Source organism: Mesoplodon densirostris, chromosome 1 (genome assembly GCF_025265405.1).
Source record: "Mesoplodon densirostris isolate mMesDen1 chromosome 1, mMesDen1 primary haplotype, whole genome shotgun sequence".
In the NCBI taxonomy this organism is placed as follows: domain Eukaryota; kingdom Metazoa; phylum Chordata; class Mammalia; order Artiodactyla; family Ziphiidae; genus Mesoplodon; species Mesoplodon densirostris.
Window position 1 is genome coordinate 177,461,273 of NC_082661.1, and position 17,533 is coordinate 177,478,805.

Consider the following 17,533-nt stretch of genomic DNA (forward strand, 5'->3'; position numbering starts at 1 on the left):
AGCATCCTCAAAAATGCCAGAGACGTACAATTCTTGTGCTAGCCATCAGCAATTATTATCTGTTGAATACAGAAAATCCTCTGGTAGTCTCTGCCAAGGGAGTACATTGGCATATTAAAACATATTCTAGGAGGGTGGGATCTCAAAGTGAGGTCCTGGGCCAGCAGCACCTAGGAACTTGACAGAATGCACATTCTCAGGCCCCTCCCCAGACCTCCTCAATCAGAATCTCTTGGGGTGGGCATGGCAAGCTGTCTTAACAAGCGCTGCAAGTGATTCTGATGCACGCTTAAGTTTGAAAATCACTGTTCTAGAGCCATACGTTTCAAATTTCAGTTGTGCAATCAATTTGGTAGGTTGGACAAGTTTTTATTTTTTTAAAGAACAGAATTGTATAGACAGAAAATATCAGAGTGTATTAAGCATGCGTAATAAGGATATGCACGGGTTTCATACGACTTTTGTTTCAGTGATATGTGTGTGTGTCTCTGTCTGAGGCTTTGGTCCAAAAGATTGAAAGCCACTGTTCTAGAGCCAGAGTGTACTACAGAAGGTCCCCGACTTAAGATGGTTGACTTTTAAGATGGTGCAAAAGCAACATACATTCAGTAGTAACCGTACATGAACTGGGGCTAGTGATATGCCGTACGATCAGCTGGGGCTCCCAGTCAGTCACACGGTCACGGTCACGAGGGTAAACAACTGATACACTTAGAACCATTCTACACCCACACAACTGTTCTGTTATAGACTTTCAGTATTCAATAAATTACATGAGAGGTTCAACACTCTATTATAAAATAGGCTTTGTGTGAGATGATTTTGCCCAACTGTAGGCCAATGTAAGTGTTCTGAGCATGTTTAAGGTAGGCTAGGCTAAGCTATGATGTTTGGTAGATTAGGTGTATTAAATGCATTTTCAATTTATGATGGGTTTATCGGGATGTAACCTCATCATAAGTCAAGGAAGATCTGTGATTCAACCAGCTCCCTTTTTGTAATTTGTCTGAATTTAAAGAGGTTTTAAAGATCCTGGCATGAACAAAAAGATTTGTGCAGCGTATGGAGAAGGCGCTGTGACTGATGGAACATGTCAAAAGTGGTTTTTGAAGTTTCGTGCTGGAGATTTCTCGCTGGACGATGCTCCACGGTTGGGTAGACCAGTTGAAGTTGATAGCAATCAAATCGAAAAAATAATTGAGAACAATCAATGTTATACCATGTGGGAGACAGCCGACATACTCAAAATATCCAAATCAAGCCTTGAAAATCATTTGCACCAGCTTGGTTTTGTGAATCGCTTTGATGTTTGGGTTCCACGTAAGTTAAGCGAAAAAAAACCTTCTTCACCATATTTCCGCATGCGATTCTCTACTGAAACATAATGAAAACGTGCTGTTTTTAAAACAAATTGTGACGGGCGATGAAAAGTGGATACTGTACAACAGTGTGGAATGGAAGAGATCGTGGGGCAAGCGAAATGAACCACCACCAACCACACCAAAGGCTGGTCTTCATCCACAGAAGGTGATGTTGTGTATATGGTAGGATTGGAAGGGAGTCCTCTAATATGAGCTCCTTCCGGAAAACCAAACGATTAATTCCAACAAGTACTGCTCCCAGTTAGACCAACTGAAAGAGGCATGTGACAAAAATCGTCCAGAATTAGTCAACAGAAAATGCATAATCTTCCATCAGGATAACGCAAGACCGCATGTTTCTCTGATGACCAGGCAAAAACTGTTACAACTTGGCTGGGAAGTTCTGATTCATCCTCCATATTCACCAGACGTTGCACCTTCGGATTTCCATTTATTTTGGTCTTTACAAAATTCTCTTAATGGAAAAAATTTCAATTCCCTGGAAGACTGTAAAAGGCACCTGGAACAGTGTTTGTTCAAAAAGATTAAAAGTTTGGGGAAGACAGAATTATGAAGTTGCCTGAAAAATGGCAGAAGGTAGTGGAACAAAAGGGTGAATACGTTGTTCAATAAAGTTCTTGGTGAAAATGAAAAAAAAAAAAAAAAAAAAGATCCTGGCATGAAAATTCCCTTGCCCCACACCAGGCCCTCATGTAGGTTATTGAACAGATGAGAGGGGCCGCTTTGGGGGCAGACAGCCTCTTTACAACACTGGCCTAAAGCTAAATTAAATTGTGCATTTCCCCCATGTTTATAAAACTTTCTGTCCCTCCACTGCCCCCGTTTCTTTATATATATGCCTAGAGAAGTATGTGGACCAGACAGCTAACCAGTTACATCTGGACGTAGGGTTGAGGGGTGATTTGTTGCTTTCTTCTCAGTATTCATCCATTTTACTTGAATTTTGCATGTTAAACATCTATCATTATTACAAAAATAAAGCCATTATTACTTAGGGACTTCCCTGGTGGCACAGTAGCTAAACTCCACGCTCCCAATGCAGGGGGCCGGGGTTTGATCCCTGGTCAGGGAACTAGATCCCCCATGCATGCCGCAACTAAGGAGCTCATGAGCTGCAACTAAGACCCGGTACAACTAAATAACTAACTAACTAAATATTTAAAAAATAAAATTAAAAAATAAAATAAAGCCACTACTTAAAAAATATAAAGCCGAGGAGGGTCCATCGCTGTGTGGAAATACAGAAAAGGGAAGGCATTTGCCAAGGCAGGATAGTGCTGCCCAAAGGGCCAACCCTCCCTCATTCACGCCCTAAGTCTGAGCCCTGACTCCACATGTCCCCAGAGCCCTCCCCCACATTCATAATGATTCCCTTAGAGGAAGAGCACTGTCCCCCCTACCCCACATCTGTCACCCTCTTAGAAAGCCCTTTGGCAGCTCCAGGTTCTCCCACCAGCCCTCTGGATCCTTACTGCCACCCTCTCCTTCCTTAATCAGATGAGAAAGGGAGGTACAAAGAAGCTAAGTGGGGCTTCCCTGGTGGCGCAGTGGTTAAGAATCCGCCTGCCAATGCAGGGGACACGGGTTCGAGCCCTGGTCCGCCACTACTGAGCCTGCGCTCTGGAGCCTGTGAGCCATAACTACTGAGCCCGCGTGTCACAACTACTGAAGCCCACGCACCTAGAGCCTGTGCTCCGCAACGAGAAGCCACCCCAATGAGAAGCCCTCACACCTCAACGAAGACCCAACACAGCCAAAAATAAATAAATAAATAAATTTATTTAAAAAAAAAAAAAAAGAAGTTAAGTGACTTGCCCAAGGTCACCCAGCAGGAGGTACAAGGCCAGGATGTGAAGGGCAGGGTCTGCTGAAGGCCAGTCTCAAGGACAGGCCTCTCCTAGCAGCATTCTTCTCCGCCTTGCGCCATTCTTACCACTTTCCGCTTTATATTAGAGTTAATGTTTGCTGTACAGCACCTGATGAACATGTTGGGGAAGTAGAAAGGAGGAGAGGAAAAGGGAGGCAGGGAGAGGAGGGGAGGAGGGGAGAGGAAAGGAGGAGGGGAGAAGGGGAGTGGAGCAGGGAGGCCTCCGGTCACACTCAGGATAGGAGTGGAGACGGGTGGACCTTACCTGTGTGAGCCCCTAGGGGACTCTGAACATTCAGTCCAGCCAAGAGGCAGCACAGTCTGGTCACATCACCGTCACCAGGCCCTGACCCCACAGGACCCCGCTGCAGGCCCCTGCCCAGCCAGACCAGAGGGCAAAATGGAGAAGGGGCAGTGGGGAGCACAGGTTTCACCTGGAGCCTGAAGGAGCCACTCTTGGAAGCTGGGGACAGCCAGGGGCTGGCTGCCTGGAGCTGCGGGGGATGAGGGATGTGGGGTGGGTGAACCCAAGGTGACCCCTGAGGGGTGGGGACTGGGACGTGGGCAGCCAGCACCGCTTGTAGGGGACAGTCTTGGGCAGAGCTGCACTCTGCAGGCGGCCCCTACTACTTCCTGAGCTGCAGTTTTTCAGCTGTGCCTCAAAGACGGTGGTGGAACTGGAAGCCCAGTGGAGTATGATTTGTTTTAAAACTAGACAATTTAAAAGCAGCTTACACACAAGAAACTAATATTGCTGGTTGCCTTTGTGGAAAGACCTGGGTGTCTGGGTCAGGCGTGGGAAAGAGATTTCACCACATATCCTTTTGTACCTTTCCAATTTTATACCATGGGCATGGATTACTTATTTTATAAAATTTAATAAAAATAAAAATAAAAATAAAATAAAAGCAGGTATCAGTTTTCTACCTGTAGAGGTAGAGGCAAAGTTCTTCTGAGGTGAGACTCTCATTTTGGAAAAGTCATTTGAACATGCTTTTGAATTTAAGCAGAGGCAAAGCCAAAATCTTATCGCAGAAGGAAAATCTGGGGGCAGTGAGAAGCAGAACTGCCCCTACAGTCGAACGTAACAGTCTACTTTCTCTGTGAGAAAAGTGACAACTCTCCAGAAATTATTACTAGGGTGATCAGACCTGAGGCTGACAAGGAGGGAGTAACTGGCTTTGGTCCCCTCCCTCCTGTGTGGGGAGGGGTGTCTGCAGGAGCCGCCCTATACACTGGGGAATCCTGGGGATTCCCAGACATCCTTGGAGAGGGCAGGTGGACTTGTGCTGACCACATGGGCCTTGGGCATTAAAGGGGACAAGGGATCCCTGAAGGCTGCAGACCCCACAGACCTCTGGGAATCTGGCATCTGTCTGTGGAGAGCAAGGCAGGGTGTCACATGCTGGGTAATCACCAAGGCCAGACCTCTCGTGGAGGCCCTTTGTTTCCTGGCCCTTCCATAGACAGGCTCTGCCAGGGCCAGTGTGGGGCTGGCACTTGGGCAGAGAAGGAACCTGCCCCTCGAAGCCTGGGGAGGAGGTCTATGGCTTCAAAAGTGCTCCCAGAGAAATGGTGACTCACAGCTCAAGGGAAATCAGAGCTTTTCTCACTCCAGAGGTTACTCGCCTTGCAACATCAGGATCCGGTGAATGCAGATGAATCAGAAATGCAAGCCTGAGAACAGCCAGCCTGCATGGCTCAGTGTCAGAGGGCAGGCTAACCCCTCCCTCCTTCTGTCTGTCTCTTGGCAGAAAGAAGACTTAAAGAGTCTCAGTTCCTCTCTTTTCCGGCCAAGGGAGTTCCGGTGCACCAGAAAACCTCTCTAAGCCTCAACGTCCTCACCTGTTAAATGGGGATAACCGTGCCTCCCTTGCTAGGTCGTGGTGAGAGTGAGAGGGCACCACTCAGTACAGGGCTGGCCACCAGCCCCTCCTGCGGTCTGGGAGGGAGCTGTGAGTGGCAGCAGCAGCTGCAGCAGCCTGGCATCCTGCACCCACAGACTGGGCTGAGGAAGCTGGCACTTGGCCCCTTGCTTGATTCATACGCCTTTTCCAGGTTTGGCCCACCAAAACCAGGACAGGCACCCCCTGAGCCCCGGTGCTCCTTCCAGAGGGGAGAGTCTCACCCCAAATGGCCACGTCAGCAGGGTTTGCTTGGCCAAAGAAGCTGGAGCTCTCTGTCACCTCCTAAACGTCTCCACAACCTCCAACAAGCTCTGGGGCGTAACCCACACTCTGAGATGAAAATTCTCCTGGCACTTCCTGTCTACACCACACCATTTGGCAGACATAGGTTCGGTACAGCCCACATCCTGTGATTCTCCAAAGGCTTTATTTGAGGCTGGAGTGGCTAAGAGCATAGGCACATCTGGAGTTGGACAGCCAAGTGTTTGAATTCTGGCTGTGTGACCTTGGACAAGTCACCTAACCTCTCTGGGCCTCAGCAATGGCATCTATAAAATGGGGCTACCTCATGCAATCAAATTGACACAAATAAATCACTCAGCCTGAGGATGCCTAGTATATAAAGAGCTCTCAGATACTCAACTGTACCTTCTAGGAAGGTGGAGGCTGCTGGGACCTGGCATAGCATAAGCACACAGCTTAACCAGGCTTTACTTTTAAAAAGTGATTCCAATGGAATAGCAGGCACCATTCTTTTTTCTTTTTATAAATTTATTTATTTACTTATTTTTGGCTGCGTTGGGTCTTTGGTGCCACTCGTGGGCCCTCTACAGTTGCGGCGAGCGGGGGCCACTCTCTGCCGCGGTGCCCGTGCTCCTCACTGCAGTGGCCTCTCCCGTTGCGGAGCACAGGCTCTAGGTGTGTGGGCTTCAGTACTGCGTTTCGCGGGCTCAGTAGTTGTGGCTCGCGGGCTCCAGAGCGCAGGCTCAGCAGTTGCGGCGCACGGGCTTAGTTGCTCCGCGGCATGTGGGATCCTCCCGGACCAGCGCCCGAACCCGTGTCCCACGCATTGGCGGGCAGATTCTTAACCACTGCGCCACCAGGGAAGTCCCGCAGGCACCATTCTTAAGGGAAGAGCAGCTCTAAAAACTCGACACAGGTGTCCCCTTCCACCCAGAATTCCAGTAACAGGCCTGGCATGGAGGCCCTGTTGGAAGCTGTTCATGCTCATCATCACTTCCAGAAGCTCCTGCCTCATTCGGGTTTATGAGTGGGGGTGGTGTGGAGGCCGCAGGCAGGGAGGGGAGCAGTGGGAAGATGGGGCTACGGAGGTTGGGGAGAACTCAGGGCAGGAAGCCGGGGAGCTGACCTGGCCCTGCTGCCTGGGTGTGAGGGTCCCCTTGCAGGACTTTGGGCACGAGGACTGGCAGGTGGGTAGCAGACAGCAAGACTCAGTGATGTCATGTTTTCCCAAAATGACTCAATGGCTTGTCCCTGAGCTCTGAATGGTGAGCTGTGTGCTGTGGCCTTGGGGCCTCCTCATCTCCTTGCCTTCCAGACTTGCCTGCATCTCTCCTTCCCCTGTCACCTCCCACTCTCCCAGCCTAGGGACCCATGGCTACAGCATCCATGCTCTGCTCCTGGCTGTGACTCCAGCCCAGGGGATGTCCCCATCTGCCTCTGTCACGTCTCTCTAATCTCCATGTTGAAGAAAGAGCTAAGCGCCAGACAGACCTGGGTTTCATTACCACCTCTGCCTCCACCTGGCTGAGTGACCGTGGGCAGGTTACTCTGCCCCTCTGAGCCTGTTTCCTCAGCTATAAAATGGAGACTTTGCTAACAATTTTGCTAGGTTGTATGGGGCTGAGTGAGAAGGTCTGTAAAGTACTTGGCACACAGCAGCTGTTTAGCAAACAGAAAGTATGACATCCAAAGGCCTCTATGATCTGACCTCAATTTACTTTGCTAGCTGCTTAAAAAAAAAAAAAGGATAATAGCTCACTCTTCTTGATGCTGTGTGTCAGGTATTGCTGTAAACACTTGTACAGAAACACATTTTATTCTCTTGTCACCCCCACGTGATGGGTACTATTAGTATCTCCATTTTACAGATGAGAAAACAGGCACAGAGATGTTAAGCAACTTGGCCATGGTCACACAGCCAATAAGTGGGGATTGAGGGTCCTCATGTAGGCAGCCTGGCTCTAGAGCTTACACATGTAACCACAACTCCATCCTGCCTCATCTCCTTTGTGCATCCTACAAATTGAAGTTCAGCCCAACTGGACTCCTCACTAACCTTTGCATTCAATCTCAACTTTCCCATGCCTGTGCTTTTGCCCAGGTTCCCTTCTTGCACTGGAACCCCCACCTCCTCCATGAAGCCTTCCCAAGTCCTCCCTCATGTCCACCTTTGTGGGCTCATCACAGTTGGACTCAAAGGTGGTTATTTGTGCCTAGGTGTCCTCTCCTCTTCTTGCCTAGAGGCACCTCTGCTACCCTCAGCCAACCTGGCATGGTTTCAGGCACGAGCAGGCACCCAGACAGGCAGTGCCCTGGCCAGAGCACCTAATGTGTGCTACCTGGGTGGTGTGGATGGGAACCCAGCACGCAGGGCCCTACTACTTCTGTGAGGACAGCTCAAAGGCTGCAACTGGAACCACCCCTGGGAGGCAGCCTGCCAGCTGGGCTTCCTTCTCTCTGCTTAGGGGAAAGGACTCAGCCACGGGGGGTCTCCAATGCTTGGGGGTCAGCTTTGAAGCCCGGAGAGGATGAATGAATGTCCGTCCAGAAAGGGGACAGGACTGAGAACCGCTTGCTGGTGGGGTTGCGTAGTGAGGCCCATAGTGTAACCATCCACCAGGCCACCTAATTCAAAGGGGCCTCTTGGAGCGTTTCAGGCCCATCCTTGGGATCCCAGCCCAGTGCCCACAGGGTAGTAACTGCAAGAGGCCATCTGCCCAGGGTCTCACGCTCCCATTCCCTCCCTGTCCCACACAGGACCTCTGGTCCACATCCGCTGCCCCCTTCCACACACCATGACTCCCACCACCTCTGCCCAGACACTGATCACTCCCTAGGCATCCTCTCATGGGAGCCTGGGCACCGTCCAGTGCCTCCTTCTTCCTGAGGCCAGGTTTCACACCCATCACTCACGGTCCCACAGTCAGGCACGGGTACTCAGCACATGCCTGGGGCTGTGCTAAGCACTGGAGACACAAGGAGAACAAGGCAGACTCTGTCCTGCTCGCAGAGCTCACTACCTGGTGGAGACCACAGACCATGAAAGCAGCCAGGGCAACACAGCGGGGCAAAGTGTGAGGACGGGGACGTGCAGGCAGCCATAGGGAGGGCCGCTGACCGAGGCTTCTAGAAGGAGACATCCAAGCTGAGGCCTGAGGATGAAGGGAGCTGACCATGAGAAAAGAAGAAAGGAGAGAGTGTTCTGGGCAGCTGGAGAGGCTACAGAGAGCAGGACATGTGCATTTGGAAAGAGGTCAGTTTGGAACCTGGAACACCAAGTACGTGACAAGGGCTGGTGAAAGAACAGGCTGGGGATGATATTCACTGGGAGATCACAGGGCCCAAGGAAGCCATTCGGGGACTTCCCTCGTGGAGCAGCGGTTAAGAATCCACCTGCCGATGCAGGGGACATGGGTTCGAGCCCCGGTCCGGGAAGCTCCCACATGCCGCGGAGCAACTAAGCCCGTGTGCCACAACTGCTGAGCCTGCAAGCCACAACTCCTGAGGCCACGTGCTGCAACTACTGAAGCCTGCATACCTAGAGCCCCTGCTCCGCAACAAGAGAAGCCACCGCAATGAGAAGCCTGGGCACCACAACAAAGAGTAGCCCCGCTCGCAGCAACTAGAGAAAGTCCAGCGCAGCAACGAAGACCCAATGCAGCCAAAAATAAATAAATCACTTTATTAACAACAAAAAACGGAAGCCATTTGGCATCTTGAGCAGCTCGGCGCTTACTCCACGGTAAGGTTTCTGTCTTGCTGGAATGGCCTTCGGGGAGACAGAGGCCTCTAATCTGCCAGTTCTTCCTTGCCAATAATTTAAATTCCTTCTACTGCCATCGGCATCACTTTCTGAGACCTGCCATTGCCAAGGGGAAGCAGCAATCAGCAGATGGCCGGCCTTGCAAAAGAGGCCGTTGTATGAGGGCAGTGCCCTGCCCAGTGAGCCTTGGGGAAGGCCGAAGCTCAGACTTCGGCTTGCAGCGCCCCTGAGGCCAGCCTCCCCAGCACTGCCCAGTCAGACACCAGCAGCATGCCCTGGCCACAGTTAGGAAATGACTGTCCTGGTGAGCCATTCCACCTCTCCGGCTGTGGCCCCAGCAAGACGGACACACCCAGGATCAAGAGCACTGACTCTGAAGCCAGGCTGCAGGGCTCAGACCCAGCTCTGCACTCATCAGCAGTGGGGTACCAGCAACTTATCCCATCTGTCTGGTTCTGTCTGCCCATTTGTACAACGGTGAGCACAACGGTACCTATCTTGAGAGCATCCTGTGAGAACTCGGTGAGTGCCGGCCCAGAAGACACTAATTAAGCACAGGGCTGTGCATGCTAGCTGTTAGTGCTAATATTTCCTGTGTCCCCAGTCCCGAGGCACCTGCACCAGATGGAAAAGGAGGAGGAAAACTAAAAGGAAAGTAGTATCTCTCAGAATAAGAAGAGGACAGGGTGTCATACCCCTGAGGTCACGGGGGGATGGGGTGGGGGGGTTCCAGTTCTTCATCCTGTGAGGATGACTTCCCCTTCCTGGTTCTAGGTTTGCAATCTTGGGCCTCTTCAGGCGTGTCTATCCTAACCCTGCAGAGACAGGCCCCAGGCATCCTCCAGAGGACTGCCAAGGGCCACAGCCCCCACCTCAGAAGTTGTGAAATTCTTTGCTGAAAATCACTGCAATCTCAGCCAGGATGGTGACCCAGTTTGTTTTCAAAATACTTCCTCAGATAGCCCTATCTTGGCTCAGACATGTTAGCACTTTCCAGAATCCTGCAGATGGTGAGGCAGCTGGAGAGGAGGGGAGAGGAGGGAAGCGGGGAAGAGAGTGGGAGAGGCCTGGGGCCAACGTTCAGGTAGCTGCACGGGCCCACATAGGCACGGGCATCGCACAGCGTGCTCGGACAGGCGCACACAGGATGGGAAGCGGGTCAGACGGTAGAGGGGGTCTTTCAACCGTCTAAGCTGTGGAGCCTTCTTAGGAACCAGAACTTTCCTAGGAAACCCAATACGTAGAAAAGGTAAATGGGGGACTTCCCTCATGGTCCAGTGGTTAAGAATCCACCTTCCAATGCAGGGGACGCGAGTTCGATCCCTGGTCGGGGAACTAAGACCCACATGCTGTGGGGCAACTAAGACCATGTGTCGCAACTACTGAGCCCACATGCCACAAGTAGAGAGAAGCCTGCACACTGCAGCGAGGAGCCCACGTGCCGCAACTAAGACCAAATGCAGCCAAAAATAAAATAAATAAATAAATATTTTAAAAAAAGATAAATGCGGGGAGAGGCCTGGATCCCCCCTCCCATCAGACCTCTGAGGGGTCCTCGTTGAACTCTGGGGCTCCATGGAACCTAGTTTGAAAACTGATGCTGCTAAAGGAATCATACCCTTCTCTGGGGGGAGTTAGTGCCCACATTGTTTTAAGATAATGAGCTTCTGAGTTTCCTTGGTGGCGCAGTGCTTAAGAATTTGCCTGCCAATGCAGGGGACACAGGTTCAAACCCTAGTCCAGGAAGATCCCACATGCTGCGGAGCAACTAAGCCCGTGCGCCACAACTACTGAGCCTGTGCTCTAGAGCCCGCGAGCCACAACTACTGAAGCCTGCATGCCTAGAGCCCGTGCTCCGCAACAAGAGAAGCCACTGCAACGAGAAGCCCGCACACCGCAACAAAGACCCAACTCAGCCATAAATAAATAAATAAATTTATAAAATAATGAGCTTCTTAAGGGAAGACGAAATGATGTTTCTAATAAATTCTAATTCGAGTCTAGTACAGAGAATGCCACACATCCTGAGAATCAGGACTCAGAAAGTGCAAAGTGATTGATCCTATTCGCTGACAAGTTTGTGAGCACCTCTCTGGGAAGTATTGTGCCCTTGGGCCTGAATATCTGGGGCACAGAGTATGTGGTGAACAATAGTTAGAACACCTAGCTATTTACAGGCACATTTCTAAACTCCTCACAGATACAAATTCACTTACAGCCCCATTACTTATAATCCATTACGATCCCCCTCTTACTGATTAGGAAAGTAAGGCCCAGAGAGGTTAAGTAATTTGCCCAAGGTCACACAGTTACTAAGCAGTACGGTGGGCATTCTGGCTTTAGAATAGGTACTCTTCACTATTACATAATTTGCCTTTTGGGATGAGTGCATCCCTGTGCTTATGTATCTCTGTGTGTGTGTGTGTGTGTGTGTGTGTGTGTGTGTGTGTGTATACATTTTGGCCCATGATGATGTGGGCTAATCTGTATGTGGGTGTGCAGCCTCTTTCCAAACAAGACTGCAAGCCATGGGGCTTACCCCTCAAATTCTCTCTTGGAAGCCTGACAGCAACAGGCCAAAGGTGCTCCTGCGTGGAGGTGGGACCCAGAGTCTCAGGGTGGTGCCTGTTCCCCAGATCCCAGGGGTTTCAGTTTGCTGACCCAGCTTGGCATAGGCACATCAATGGAAAGACCCCCGGGCCCCTCCCTGGGACTGAGTGGAGCCCTCAGCTGCCAATCCCACCAGGGAAATACCCGCACCCTAGCACCCTGGTTCTCCCCTTCTCACTGGGTGCTGGGTTTTAGGATGGGTCAGCTGAATAAAATGAAGTTATTAAGTTATCACGAGTTTACTTCATACTCCACAGACAAAGAAACTTACAGCAGTGAACTCACACCACCAGAACCCTAAACTGATAGGGCCTAAGCTGATAGGACTCTGGTCAAAAGCAAAGAACCCTGACATTCTGGTTAGGCCGGGAAGCCCTACACCGTAAATGGGGTTTTTCGGGTTTCTTCACATGGGAGCCCACCTTGGAGAAAATTAGCTTTGGTCCATCCACTCTAAACTGATGTTTAAGATGTAAAGCTTCCTCAGATGCCACAAAATTGGAAAAAGCCCACCATTCTCCATCAACAAAGTCAAACTCACCTCGAGCAGGGCCGAGGCAGGGAGACTTCCTCAGATGGCGCAGGGCTGTGCTGCAACCCCTGGCTGTCTCTTCTCCCACATTCTCCTCTTGTCCCCAGCCACCAGTATGCCAGCTTCCCAGTGTCCCGAAGCACAAGGACAGCCGGCGGCGGCGGTGGGTGTGTTCCCCGACTTTTGAGGCTCCCAGAGTCAAGGAGGAGGGGCTGGATGGGGAGGATGCAGGAAGGAGGGAGCTGGTAAGGCAGCCGGTGAGCCAGGTGTAAGCACAGAGGCCAAAACAGAGTTTCCCAGGCTAGCTGTTTAGTTGTGGTATTCAGGAGAGGCTGAGCTGGGAATTGGCTTATTTATTTTACACGCTTTTCCTCCAAATCCTTTTCAGAGAGCCCTCTGGAATCCCAGTGATAAATTTCCCAGAGCCTAAAAAAACCCACGGTCCCTTAGCACACAGCCATCTCTGTGGGGCAGGGGGGTAAGGGGAGGCATGGGGGGAGGGTAGAGGCATAGAGAGGGAGTGATGGGCCGCTAGAGACCTGAAGTTACTGGTGGTCAGAGGCTCCTGTGGCCTGCATGCCCCTCCTTTCAAGTTTGCAGAGGGGGGGATGTGCAGGAGAACCAGCCCGATTTAGGTTGATAAAGACAGGCTGAGACCTTCAAGCACAGAACAAACTGTCCAGCCTGCCAGAGGCCACCCCACACCCAGGCGTGGAATCTACATGCTCAGGGCAGGACAAGCAGTGTTCTTACACCTGTTTAAGCAAAGGGGACAAGTATTTCTGTTTAAGGAATGAAAAGGAGAGCTGTTATCATTTCCTCCTGCATGACTTCACGAAGGGCAGAGGCCTCTCTGTTTCCTCGCAGCAGATTCCCTTGGCTCCCTGCTTGACCACTTCCCAGCAGAGGCACTCACAGCCCCTCCCTGGTCTTCACCCATCATCTGACAGTGTTCCTAAGTATCTCCGTGTGTCACGCACTAGGACAGAGCCAGGGGTACAAAGATTAATAGCCCCCGCCCCTCGGATGGGGCAGCTTCTCCCCACACCCAGTCTCCCAACTTCCATCCTGGATGGCGAGTCCACAGCACAGTGAAGCAGGGAGAGGGCTCCCATATCTTTGCAGCTCAGTGCTGCGAACGCTCTGGCACTCACCCAGGTGGGCTCGCTGTGGAAGGTGGGCAGGGGCCAGCTGGGCAGTGCTTATCTTCTGCTCCTTGTTTAAGCTTTCCCCGTGCCACGAACACCTGTATCAGAGGATCTGGGGGTAGAGATGCGGGTGGGCAGAGCTGTGAGGATTCTGCCCCAACGGGGGTAACCCCCTCTCAGCCTTGGGGGAGATAGAATACTAACCAGGCAGAAAACACAGCTGCCTCTAAGTGCCTGCAGGGAGTCCTGAAGGCAGCATGGCTTGCACTTCCTCCTTAGCTTTGTGACCTTGGGCAGCCACTGCACCTCTCTGAGCCTCATTTCCTCATCAGCAAATCGGGAATGAGAACCACTGTCCCTCTGTGGGGCCTGTGTGAGAAGGCATCAGCTGGGGACCCGGTGAGCCATGTAGTTCTCACAGCCCCTGGTTGCCCCAGCTCTCCCCATCCATCTCTCCTGAGGACCAGACACCACCACGGAGTCTAGCTCTCCTGGGCATGTGGTGGGTGGTGGGAAGGACAGCCGTGACATGCCCCTTCATATTCAGGTGAGGGCTGATTTCCCTGTGCAATAGATGTCTCCCCTGGCAAGGGCTGAAAGGGAAAGGAATACAGTAATCCATTTGAGGATGTCTACCTGGCAATTCCTTCCAAACCCAAACCTGTGACTTGTATGGTCACGAGTGGTAGCTTTGTCCCCATTTCTCACATAAGCAGTGAATCTGCTCTCACCGGAATTACTCCAACATCTCCCTGCAGTCACTCCCAAACCCCCATCGTTTCCTGACTCCAAATCCACACGGAAGGCTCTAGCAGCCTGGTGCCACCCAGGCTTTGATTTCCATGACCCATGGTGTAACCCAGGCTAGGCAGAGTGTGTGTAAAAAGAGGACTGTAGTCAGGGGCCCCAGGACCCAGTAAGTGCATCAGCAGTTGCTTCCTTGTTGCTATGGAGAACCAGTTAGGGACCTTAGAGACAGCTGGGCATGGTGGAAACAGCATGCGTTCCAGAGTCAGACTGTCCAGTTTCAAATCCTGGCTTTGTCCCTCACCAGCTGTGTGACCCCCAAAAAGTTACTTAACTTTTCTGAACCTCAGTTTCCTAATCTGTAAAATGGTGACAAAACGCTAACTTCATAGGGATATAAGGTCTTGATGAGATAACATAGAGCTCTTGATTCACAGAAGACATAAATAAGGTGGAAAGGTGATATTGGGAAGGGATCGGCTGCAGTGTTCCACCTGAAATTGGGGATGGCCAAGCCCAGATCACTCTCTCGCTTATCTGGAGCCACAATCCTGGGTACTGCCTACATACTTTGCTAATTTCAGCATTCAGACCACTTAGAAGCTTCACATGCACACCAAACCTAGTCACAAAGGGCCGGGGGTGGGGTGGGGGAATGACACATTTCTTTGTGATTATATGGCCAAGTTGCACCACATCCTGGCATGTTCCCAATTCCATGCAGGTACGGAATCATTCTCAGGATTGCTTGCAATCCCAGTTCCAGGAAGACGAGATGTTTCCACTCCTCTGGGAAGCTCATGCCATCTGGTGCAGAGGAACCCACCCAATACTCAGTACAGGGACTGTGTTGCCCCTCCACCTGCTGCCACCACAGAGCCAAGCCACTGCTGGAGGACACAGCTCCTAGACCCTTCATGAGACCCATCTCCTTCCAGGCCAGTAGGAGCCAGGAAGAACACTCCACCACACTCCCAGCTTAGCCAGATGCAAAAATGGAGACTTTCTTACTGCCCCTCTTAGGGAAACAGAGGCCAATGTTGAGACTCAAGTCCCCAATGCCAGCCCACAGGGCACAATAGAACCTGCTGCTTGGGCTAAACAGATCAGGCAGGGCTCCCTGGAACCACTCAGGGCCCCTTCCTCTGCAGATAGACCAATTCCAACCTAGCCGAGGCCATCTGGCTTGGCTCATAGAGTGTCCTTAACATATATGAATTATTGGTGTCATTATTCATCAAACAACTATTTATCGAGTACCAACAATGCCAGGCACTGTACTAGATCCAGGACAACCTTTGAAACATCCTGGAGCCCTGGACACCAAGGGCATCCGAAAACAGACACAACTTCAGGTGCAATGAAAAAAAATATGGCTTCAGGACTGCCCTGCTTTCTCCATGACCTTGGAGTGTTAAACATCCCCTACCACGTTTTTCATATACACACCCAGGGCTGGAATCTCATCAGCCCACCCCCCCTGGAAGTCCCTCTGAGGAAGCACATCCGCTAGGGGGAAGGGTCTGTGCTTCCCTCGCAGGCCCTGTCACTGCCACCACCCAGCTGTCCAGGGCAGCACCGCCTGCCAGCCTTTTCTACTCTGCTCACAGACCCTAACACGCCGGGTCTGAGTTTATGAGTCACTCCCTCCTTTCTCCCGGCCTCGCCTCCGGAAGGGCTGCGCACACCCAGACACATCACCCAGACACCGAGTTTCCACGCCAAACTCGCTCCTGATGAACCCGGAGAGCCGACTGAAATGTCTGATTTCCCCCTCCCCACTTCTCAGCCTCGAGGTCCCGGTCACGACTTTTCAAAGACAAGGCAGCCTCTCTCCTGCCCGTCTCGCTTTGGGGACACCTCACTGTGGGGCTGCAGGGGCAGCAGACAAAGACAGTGGATTTATTTGAGGCTGGAGGACATGCTTAGTCTAAAGATCCGAACGCCCGCACTTCCGGAATTGCACGGTTCAGTCTGAAGCGTGTGCGTGTGTCTGTGGCTCGATGGGTGATGAGCTGTGCGTATGTGGCAGTTGTGAATCTGGGTGCAGTGGGTCTGGAGGTGTGGATGCCTGCGTGGAGCTTTCCCCGCGCCGAGCACTCCCTCTCCCACCTTCGGTTTCGCCCCCTCTTCCTCCAAAGTTTGGCGCGCGCGCCCGATCGGGGATGGTGGGGTGCGCACCGTTGGGCCATCTCCCGGGCCCAGAGGCGGTTCCGGGATGCCGGTGCCCTACTTACCCCGCCACCGAGCCTCCTCCAGCGGGGGCGGATCCGACTTTCCGAGGCAGGGGTCCGGTGCGGGCAGCATCCGCCCGCAACTTTGCCCTCCTCTCGGCAGGACCAGGCAGAAGCGGCTCCGGCCGAGGACGGCGGCGGGGAGGGAAGGAGGCTCGGCCCCGCGGGTTCGCACGGTGGGCGGGAAGCGGCGCCAGGAGGGCGCCGTCCTGCGCAGCGAGCGAGCGGTCCTGCCTGGCGCCTTCCCCGTTCGGCCCGAGTCCGCGAGCGGCCGGCAGTGGCGGCGGATTCCTGAACTGCGTCCAAGGCGCCCGGGGAGCCCTCCTCCTCCTCCTTTTCTCCCTCACCCCACCCAGCTCCCACCCCTGCGCCCCCGGCAACTTGGGAACCGCTGGCGAAGTTGGCGCAGCTCGGGCTGCGCGACGGGCCTCCGGGTGGAAGCAGGGAAGGAGAGGGAGGAGCTGAGGGGGAGCGGGCCGCCGTCGCCCCAGCCCCCGGGGAGCTGCGCGCTGCAGGACCCCTCTGTGGGCCTTTGTTCCCAGCGCTGCGCCTCCGCCCGCCTCTCCCCTGGGACTCTCTTGAAGCCGCTGGGATCCCTACCCGCTTTCAGAGACGCTGGGAAGAGCTCCCCTCCTGGGTTGGGAGGGGCGGGGGAGGGTTGGAAGGGAGGTGGCCTGGAGATCCTCGTGGCTTCACTCTGCCTGAGCCCCTCAAGTCCTTCCGGCCTCCCATCCTATTGAAACGGAGTCTTTCTAAAACCTGAGTTCCCTTAGGAGTTTATGATTAATGTGTCTATCCAAAACTTTATTCCCTTTCTTGTCCCCTCTGACTTCAATCCTGTGCTAACTGAACACTAGTCAACCAGAGTCAGTTGACCGAAATTGCTGCTGTTGAGACATTGTTAATGTACTAAGGTTGCTGGTGTGAATAACACTGTTGATGTACTAAAGTTGCTATTACAGATATCATTAATGTATAAACTCAGGTTGTTTCTCCAGGGCAAGATAAGTTAACAGACCCCCTGACGCCTGGACCACCTGGCCAGAGAATCCTAAACCAGAGACATCCTGAGTCCTGGGACCTGAATGTCACAGAAAGCA

At 52.3% G+C, this 17,533-nt stretch overlaps 1 protein-coding gene across 4 annotated transcripts in view; it reads right to left on the bottom strand.

The window, feature by feature from the left end:
* CHST3 (carbohydrate sulfotransferase 3) overlaps window positions 1-17,110 on the bottom strand; it is a 39,636-nt gene extending 22,526 nt beyond the window's left edge. The window contains exons 1-3 of one of the 4 annotated variants that reach the window (XM_060112346.1): window positions 16,437-17,110; window positions 13,459-13,564; window positions 12,314-12,516 (exon numbers count right to left, since the gene is read on the bottom strand). The gene's annotated coding sequence lies outside the window, so the exon portion shown is untranslated. The remainder of the gene's footprint in view (window positions 1-12,313; window positions 12,517-13,458; window positions 13,565-16,436) is intronic. The other 3 variants (XM_060112364.1, XM_060112355.1, XM_060112337.1) reach the window with 3 other exon arrangements.
* Between the last annotated feature and the right edge of the window lie 423 nt (window positions 17,111-17,533).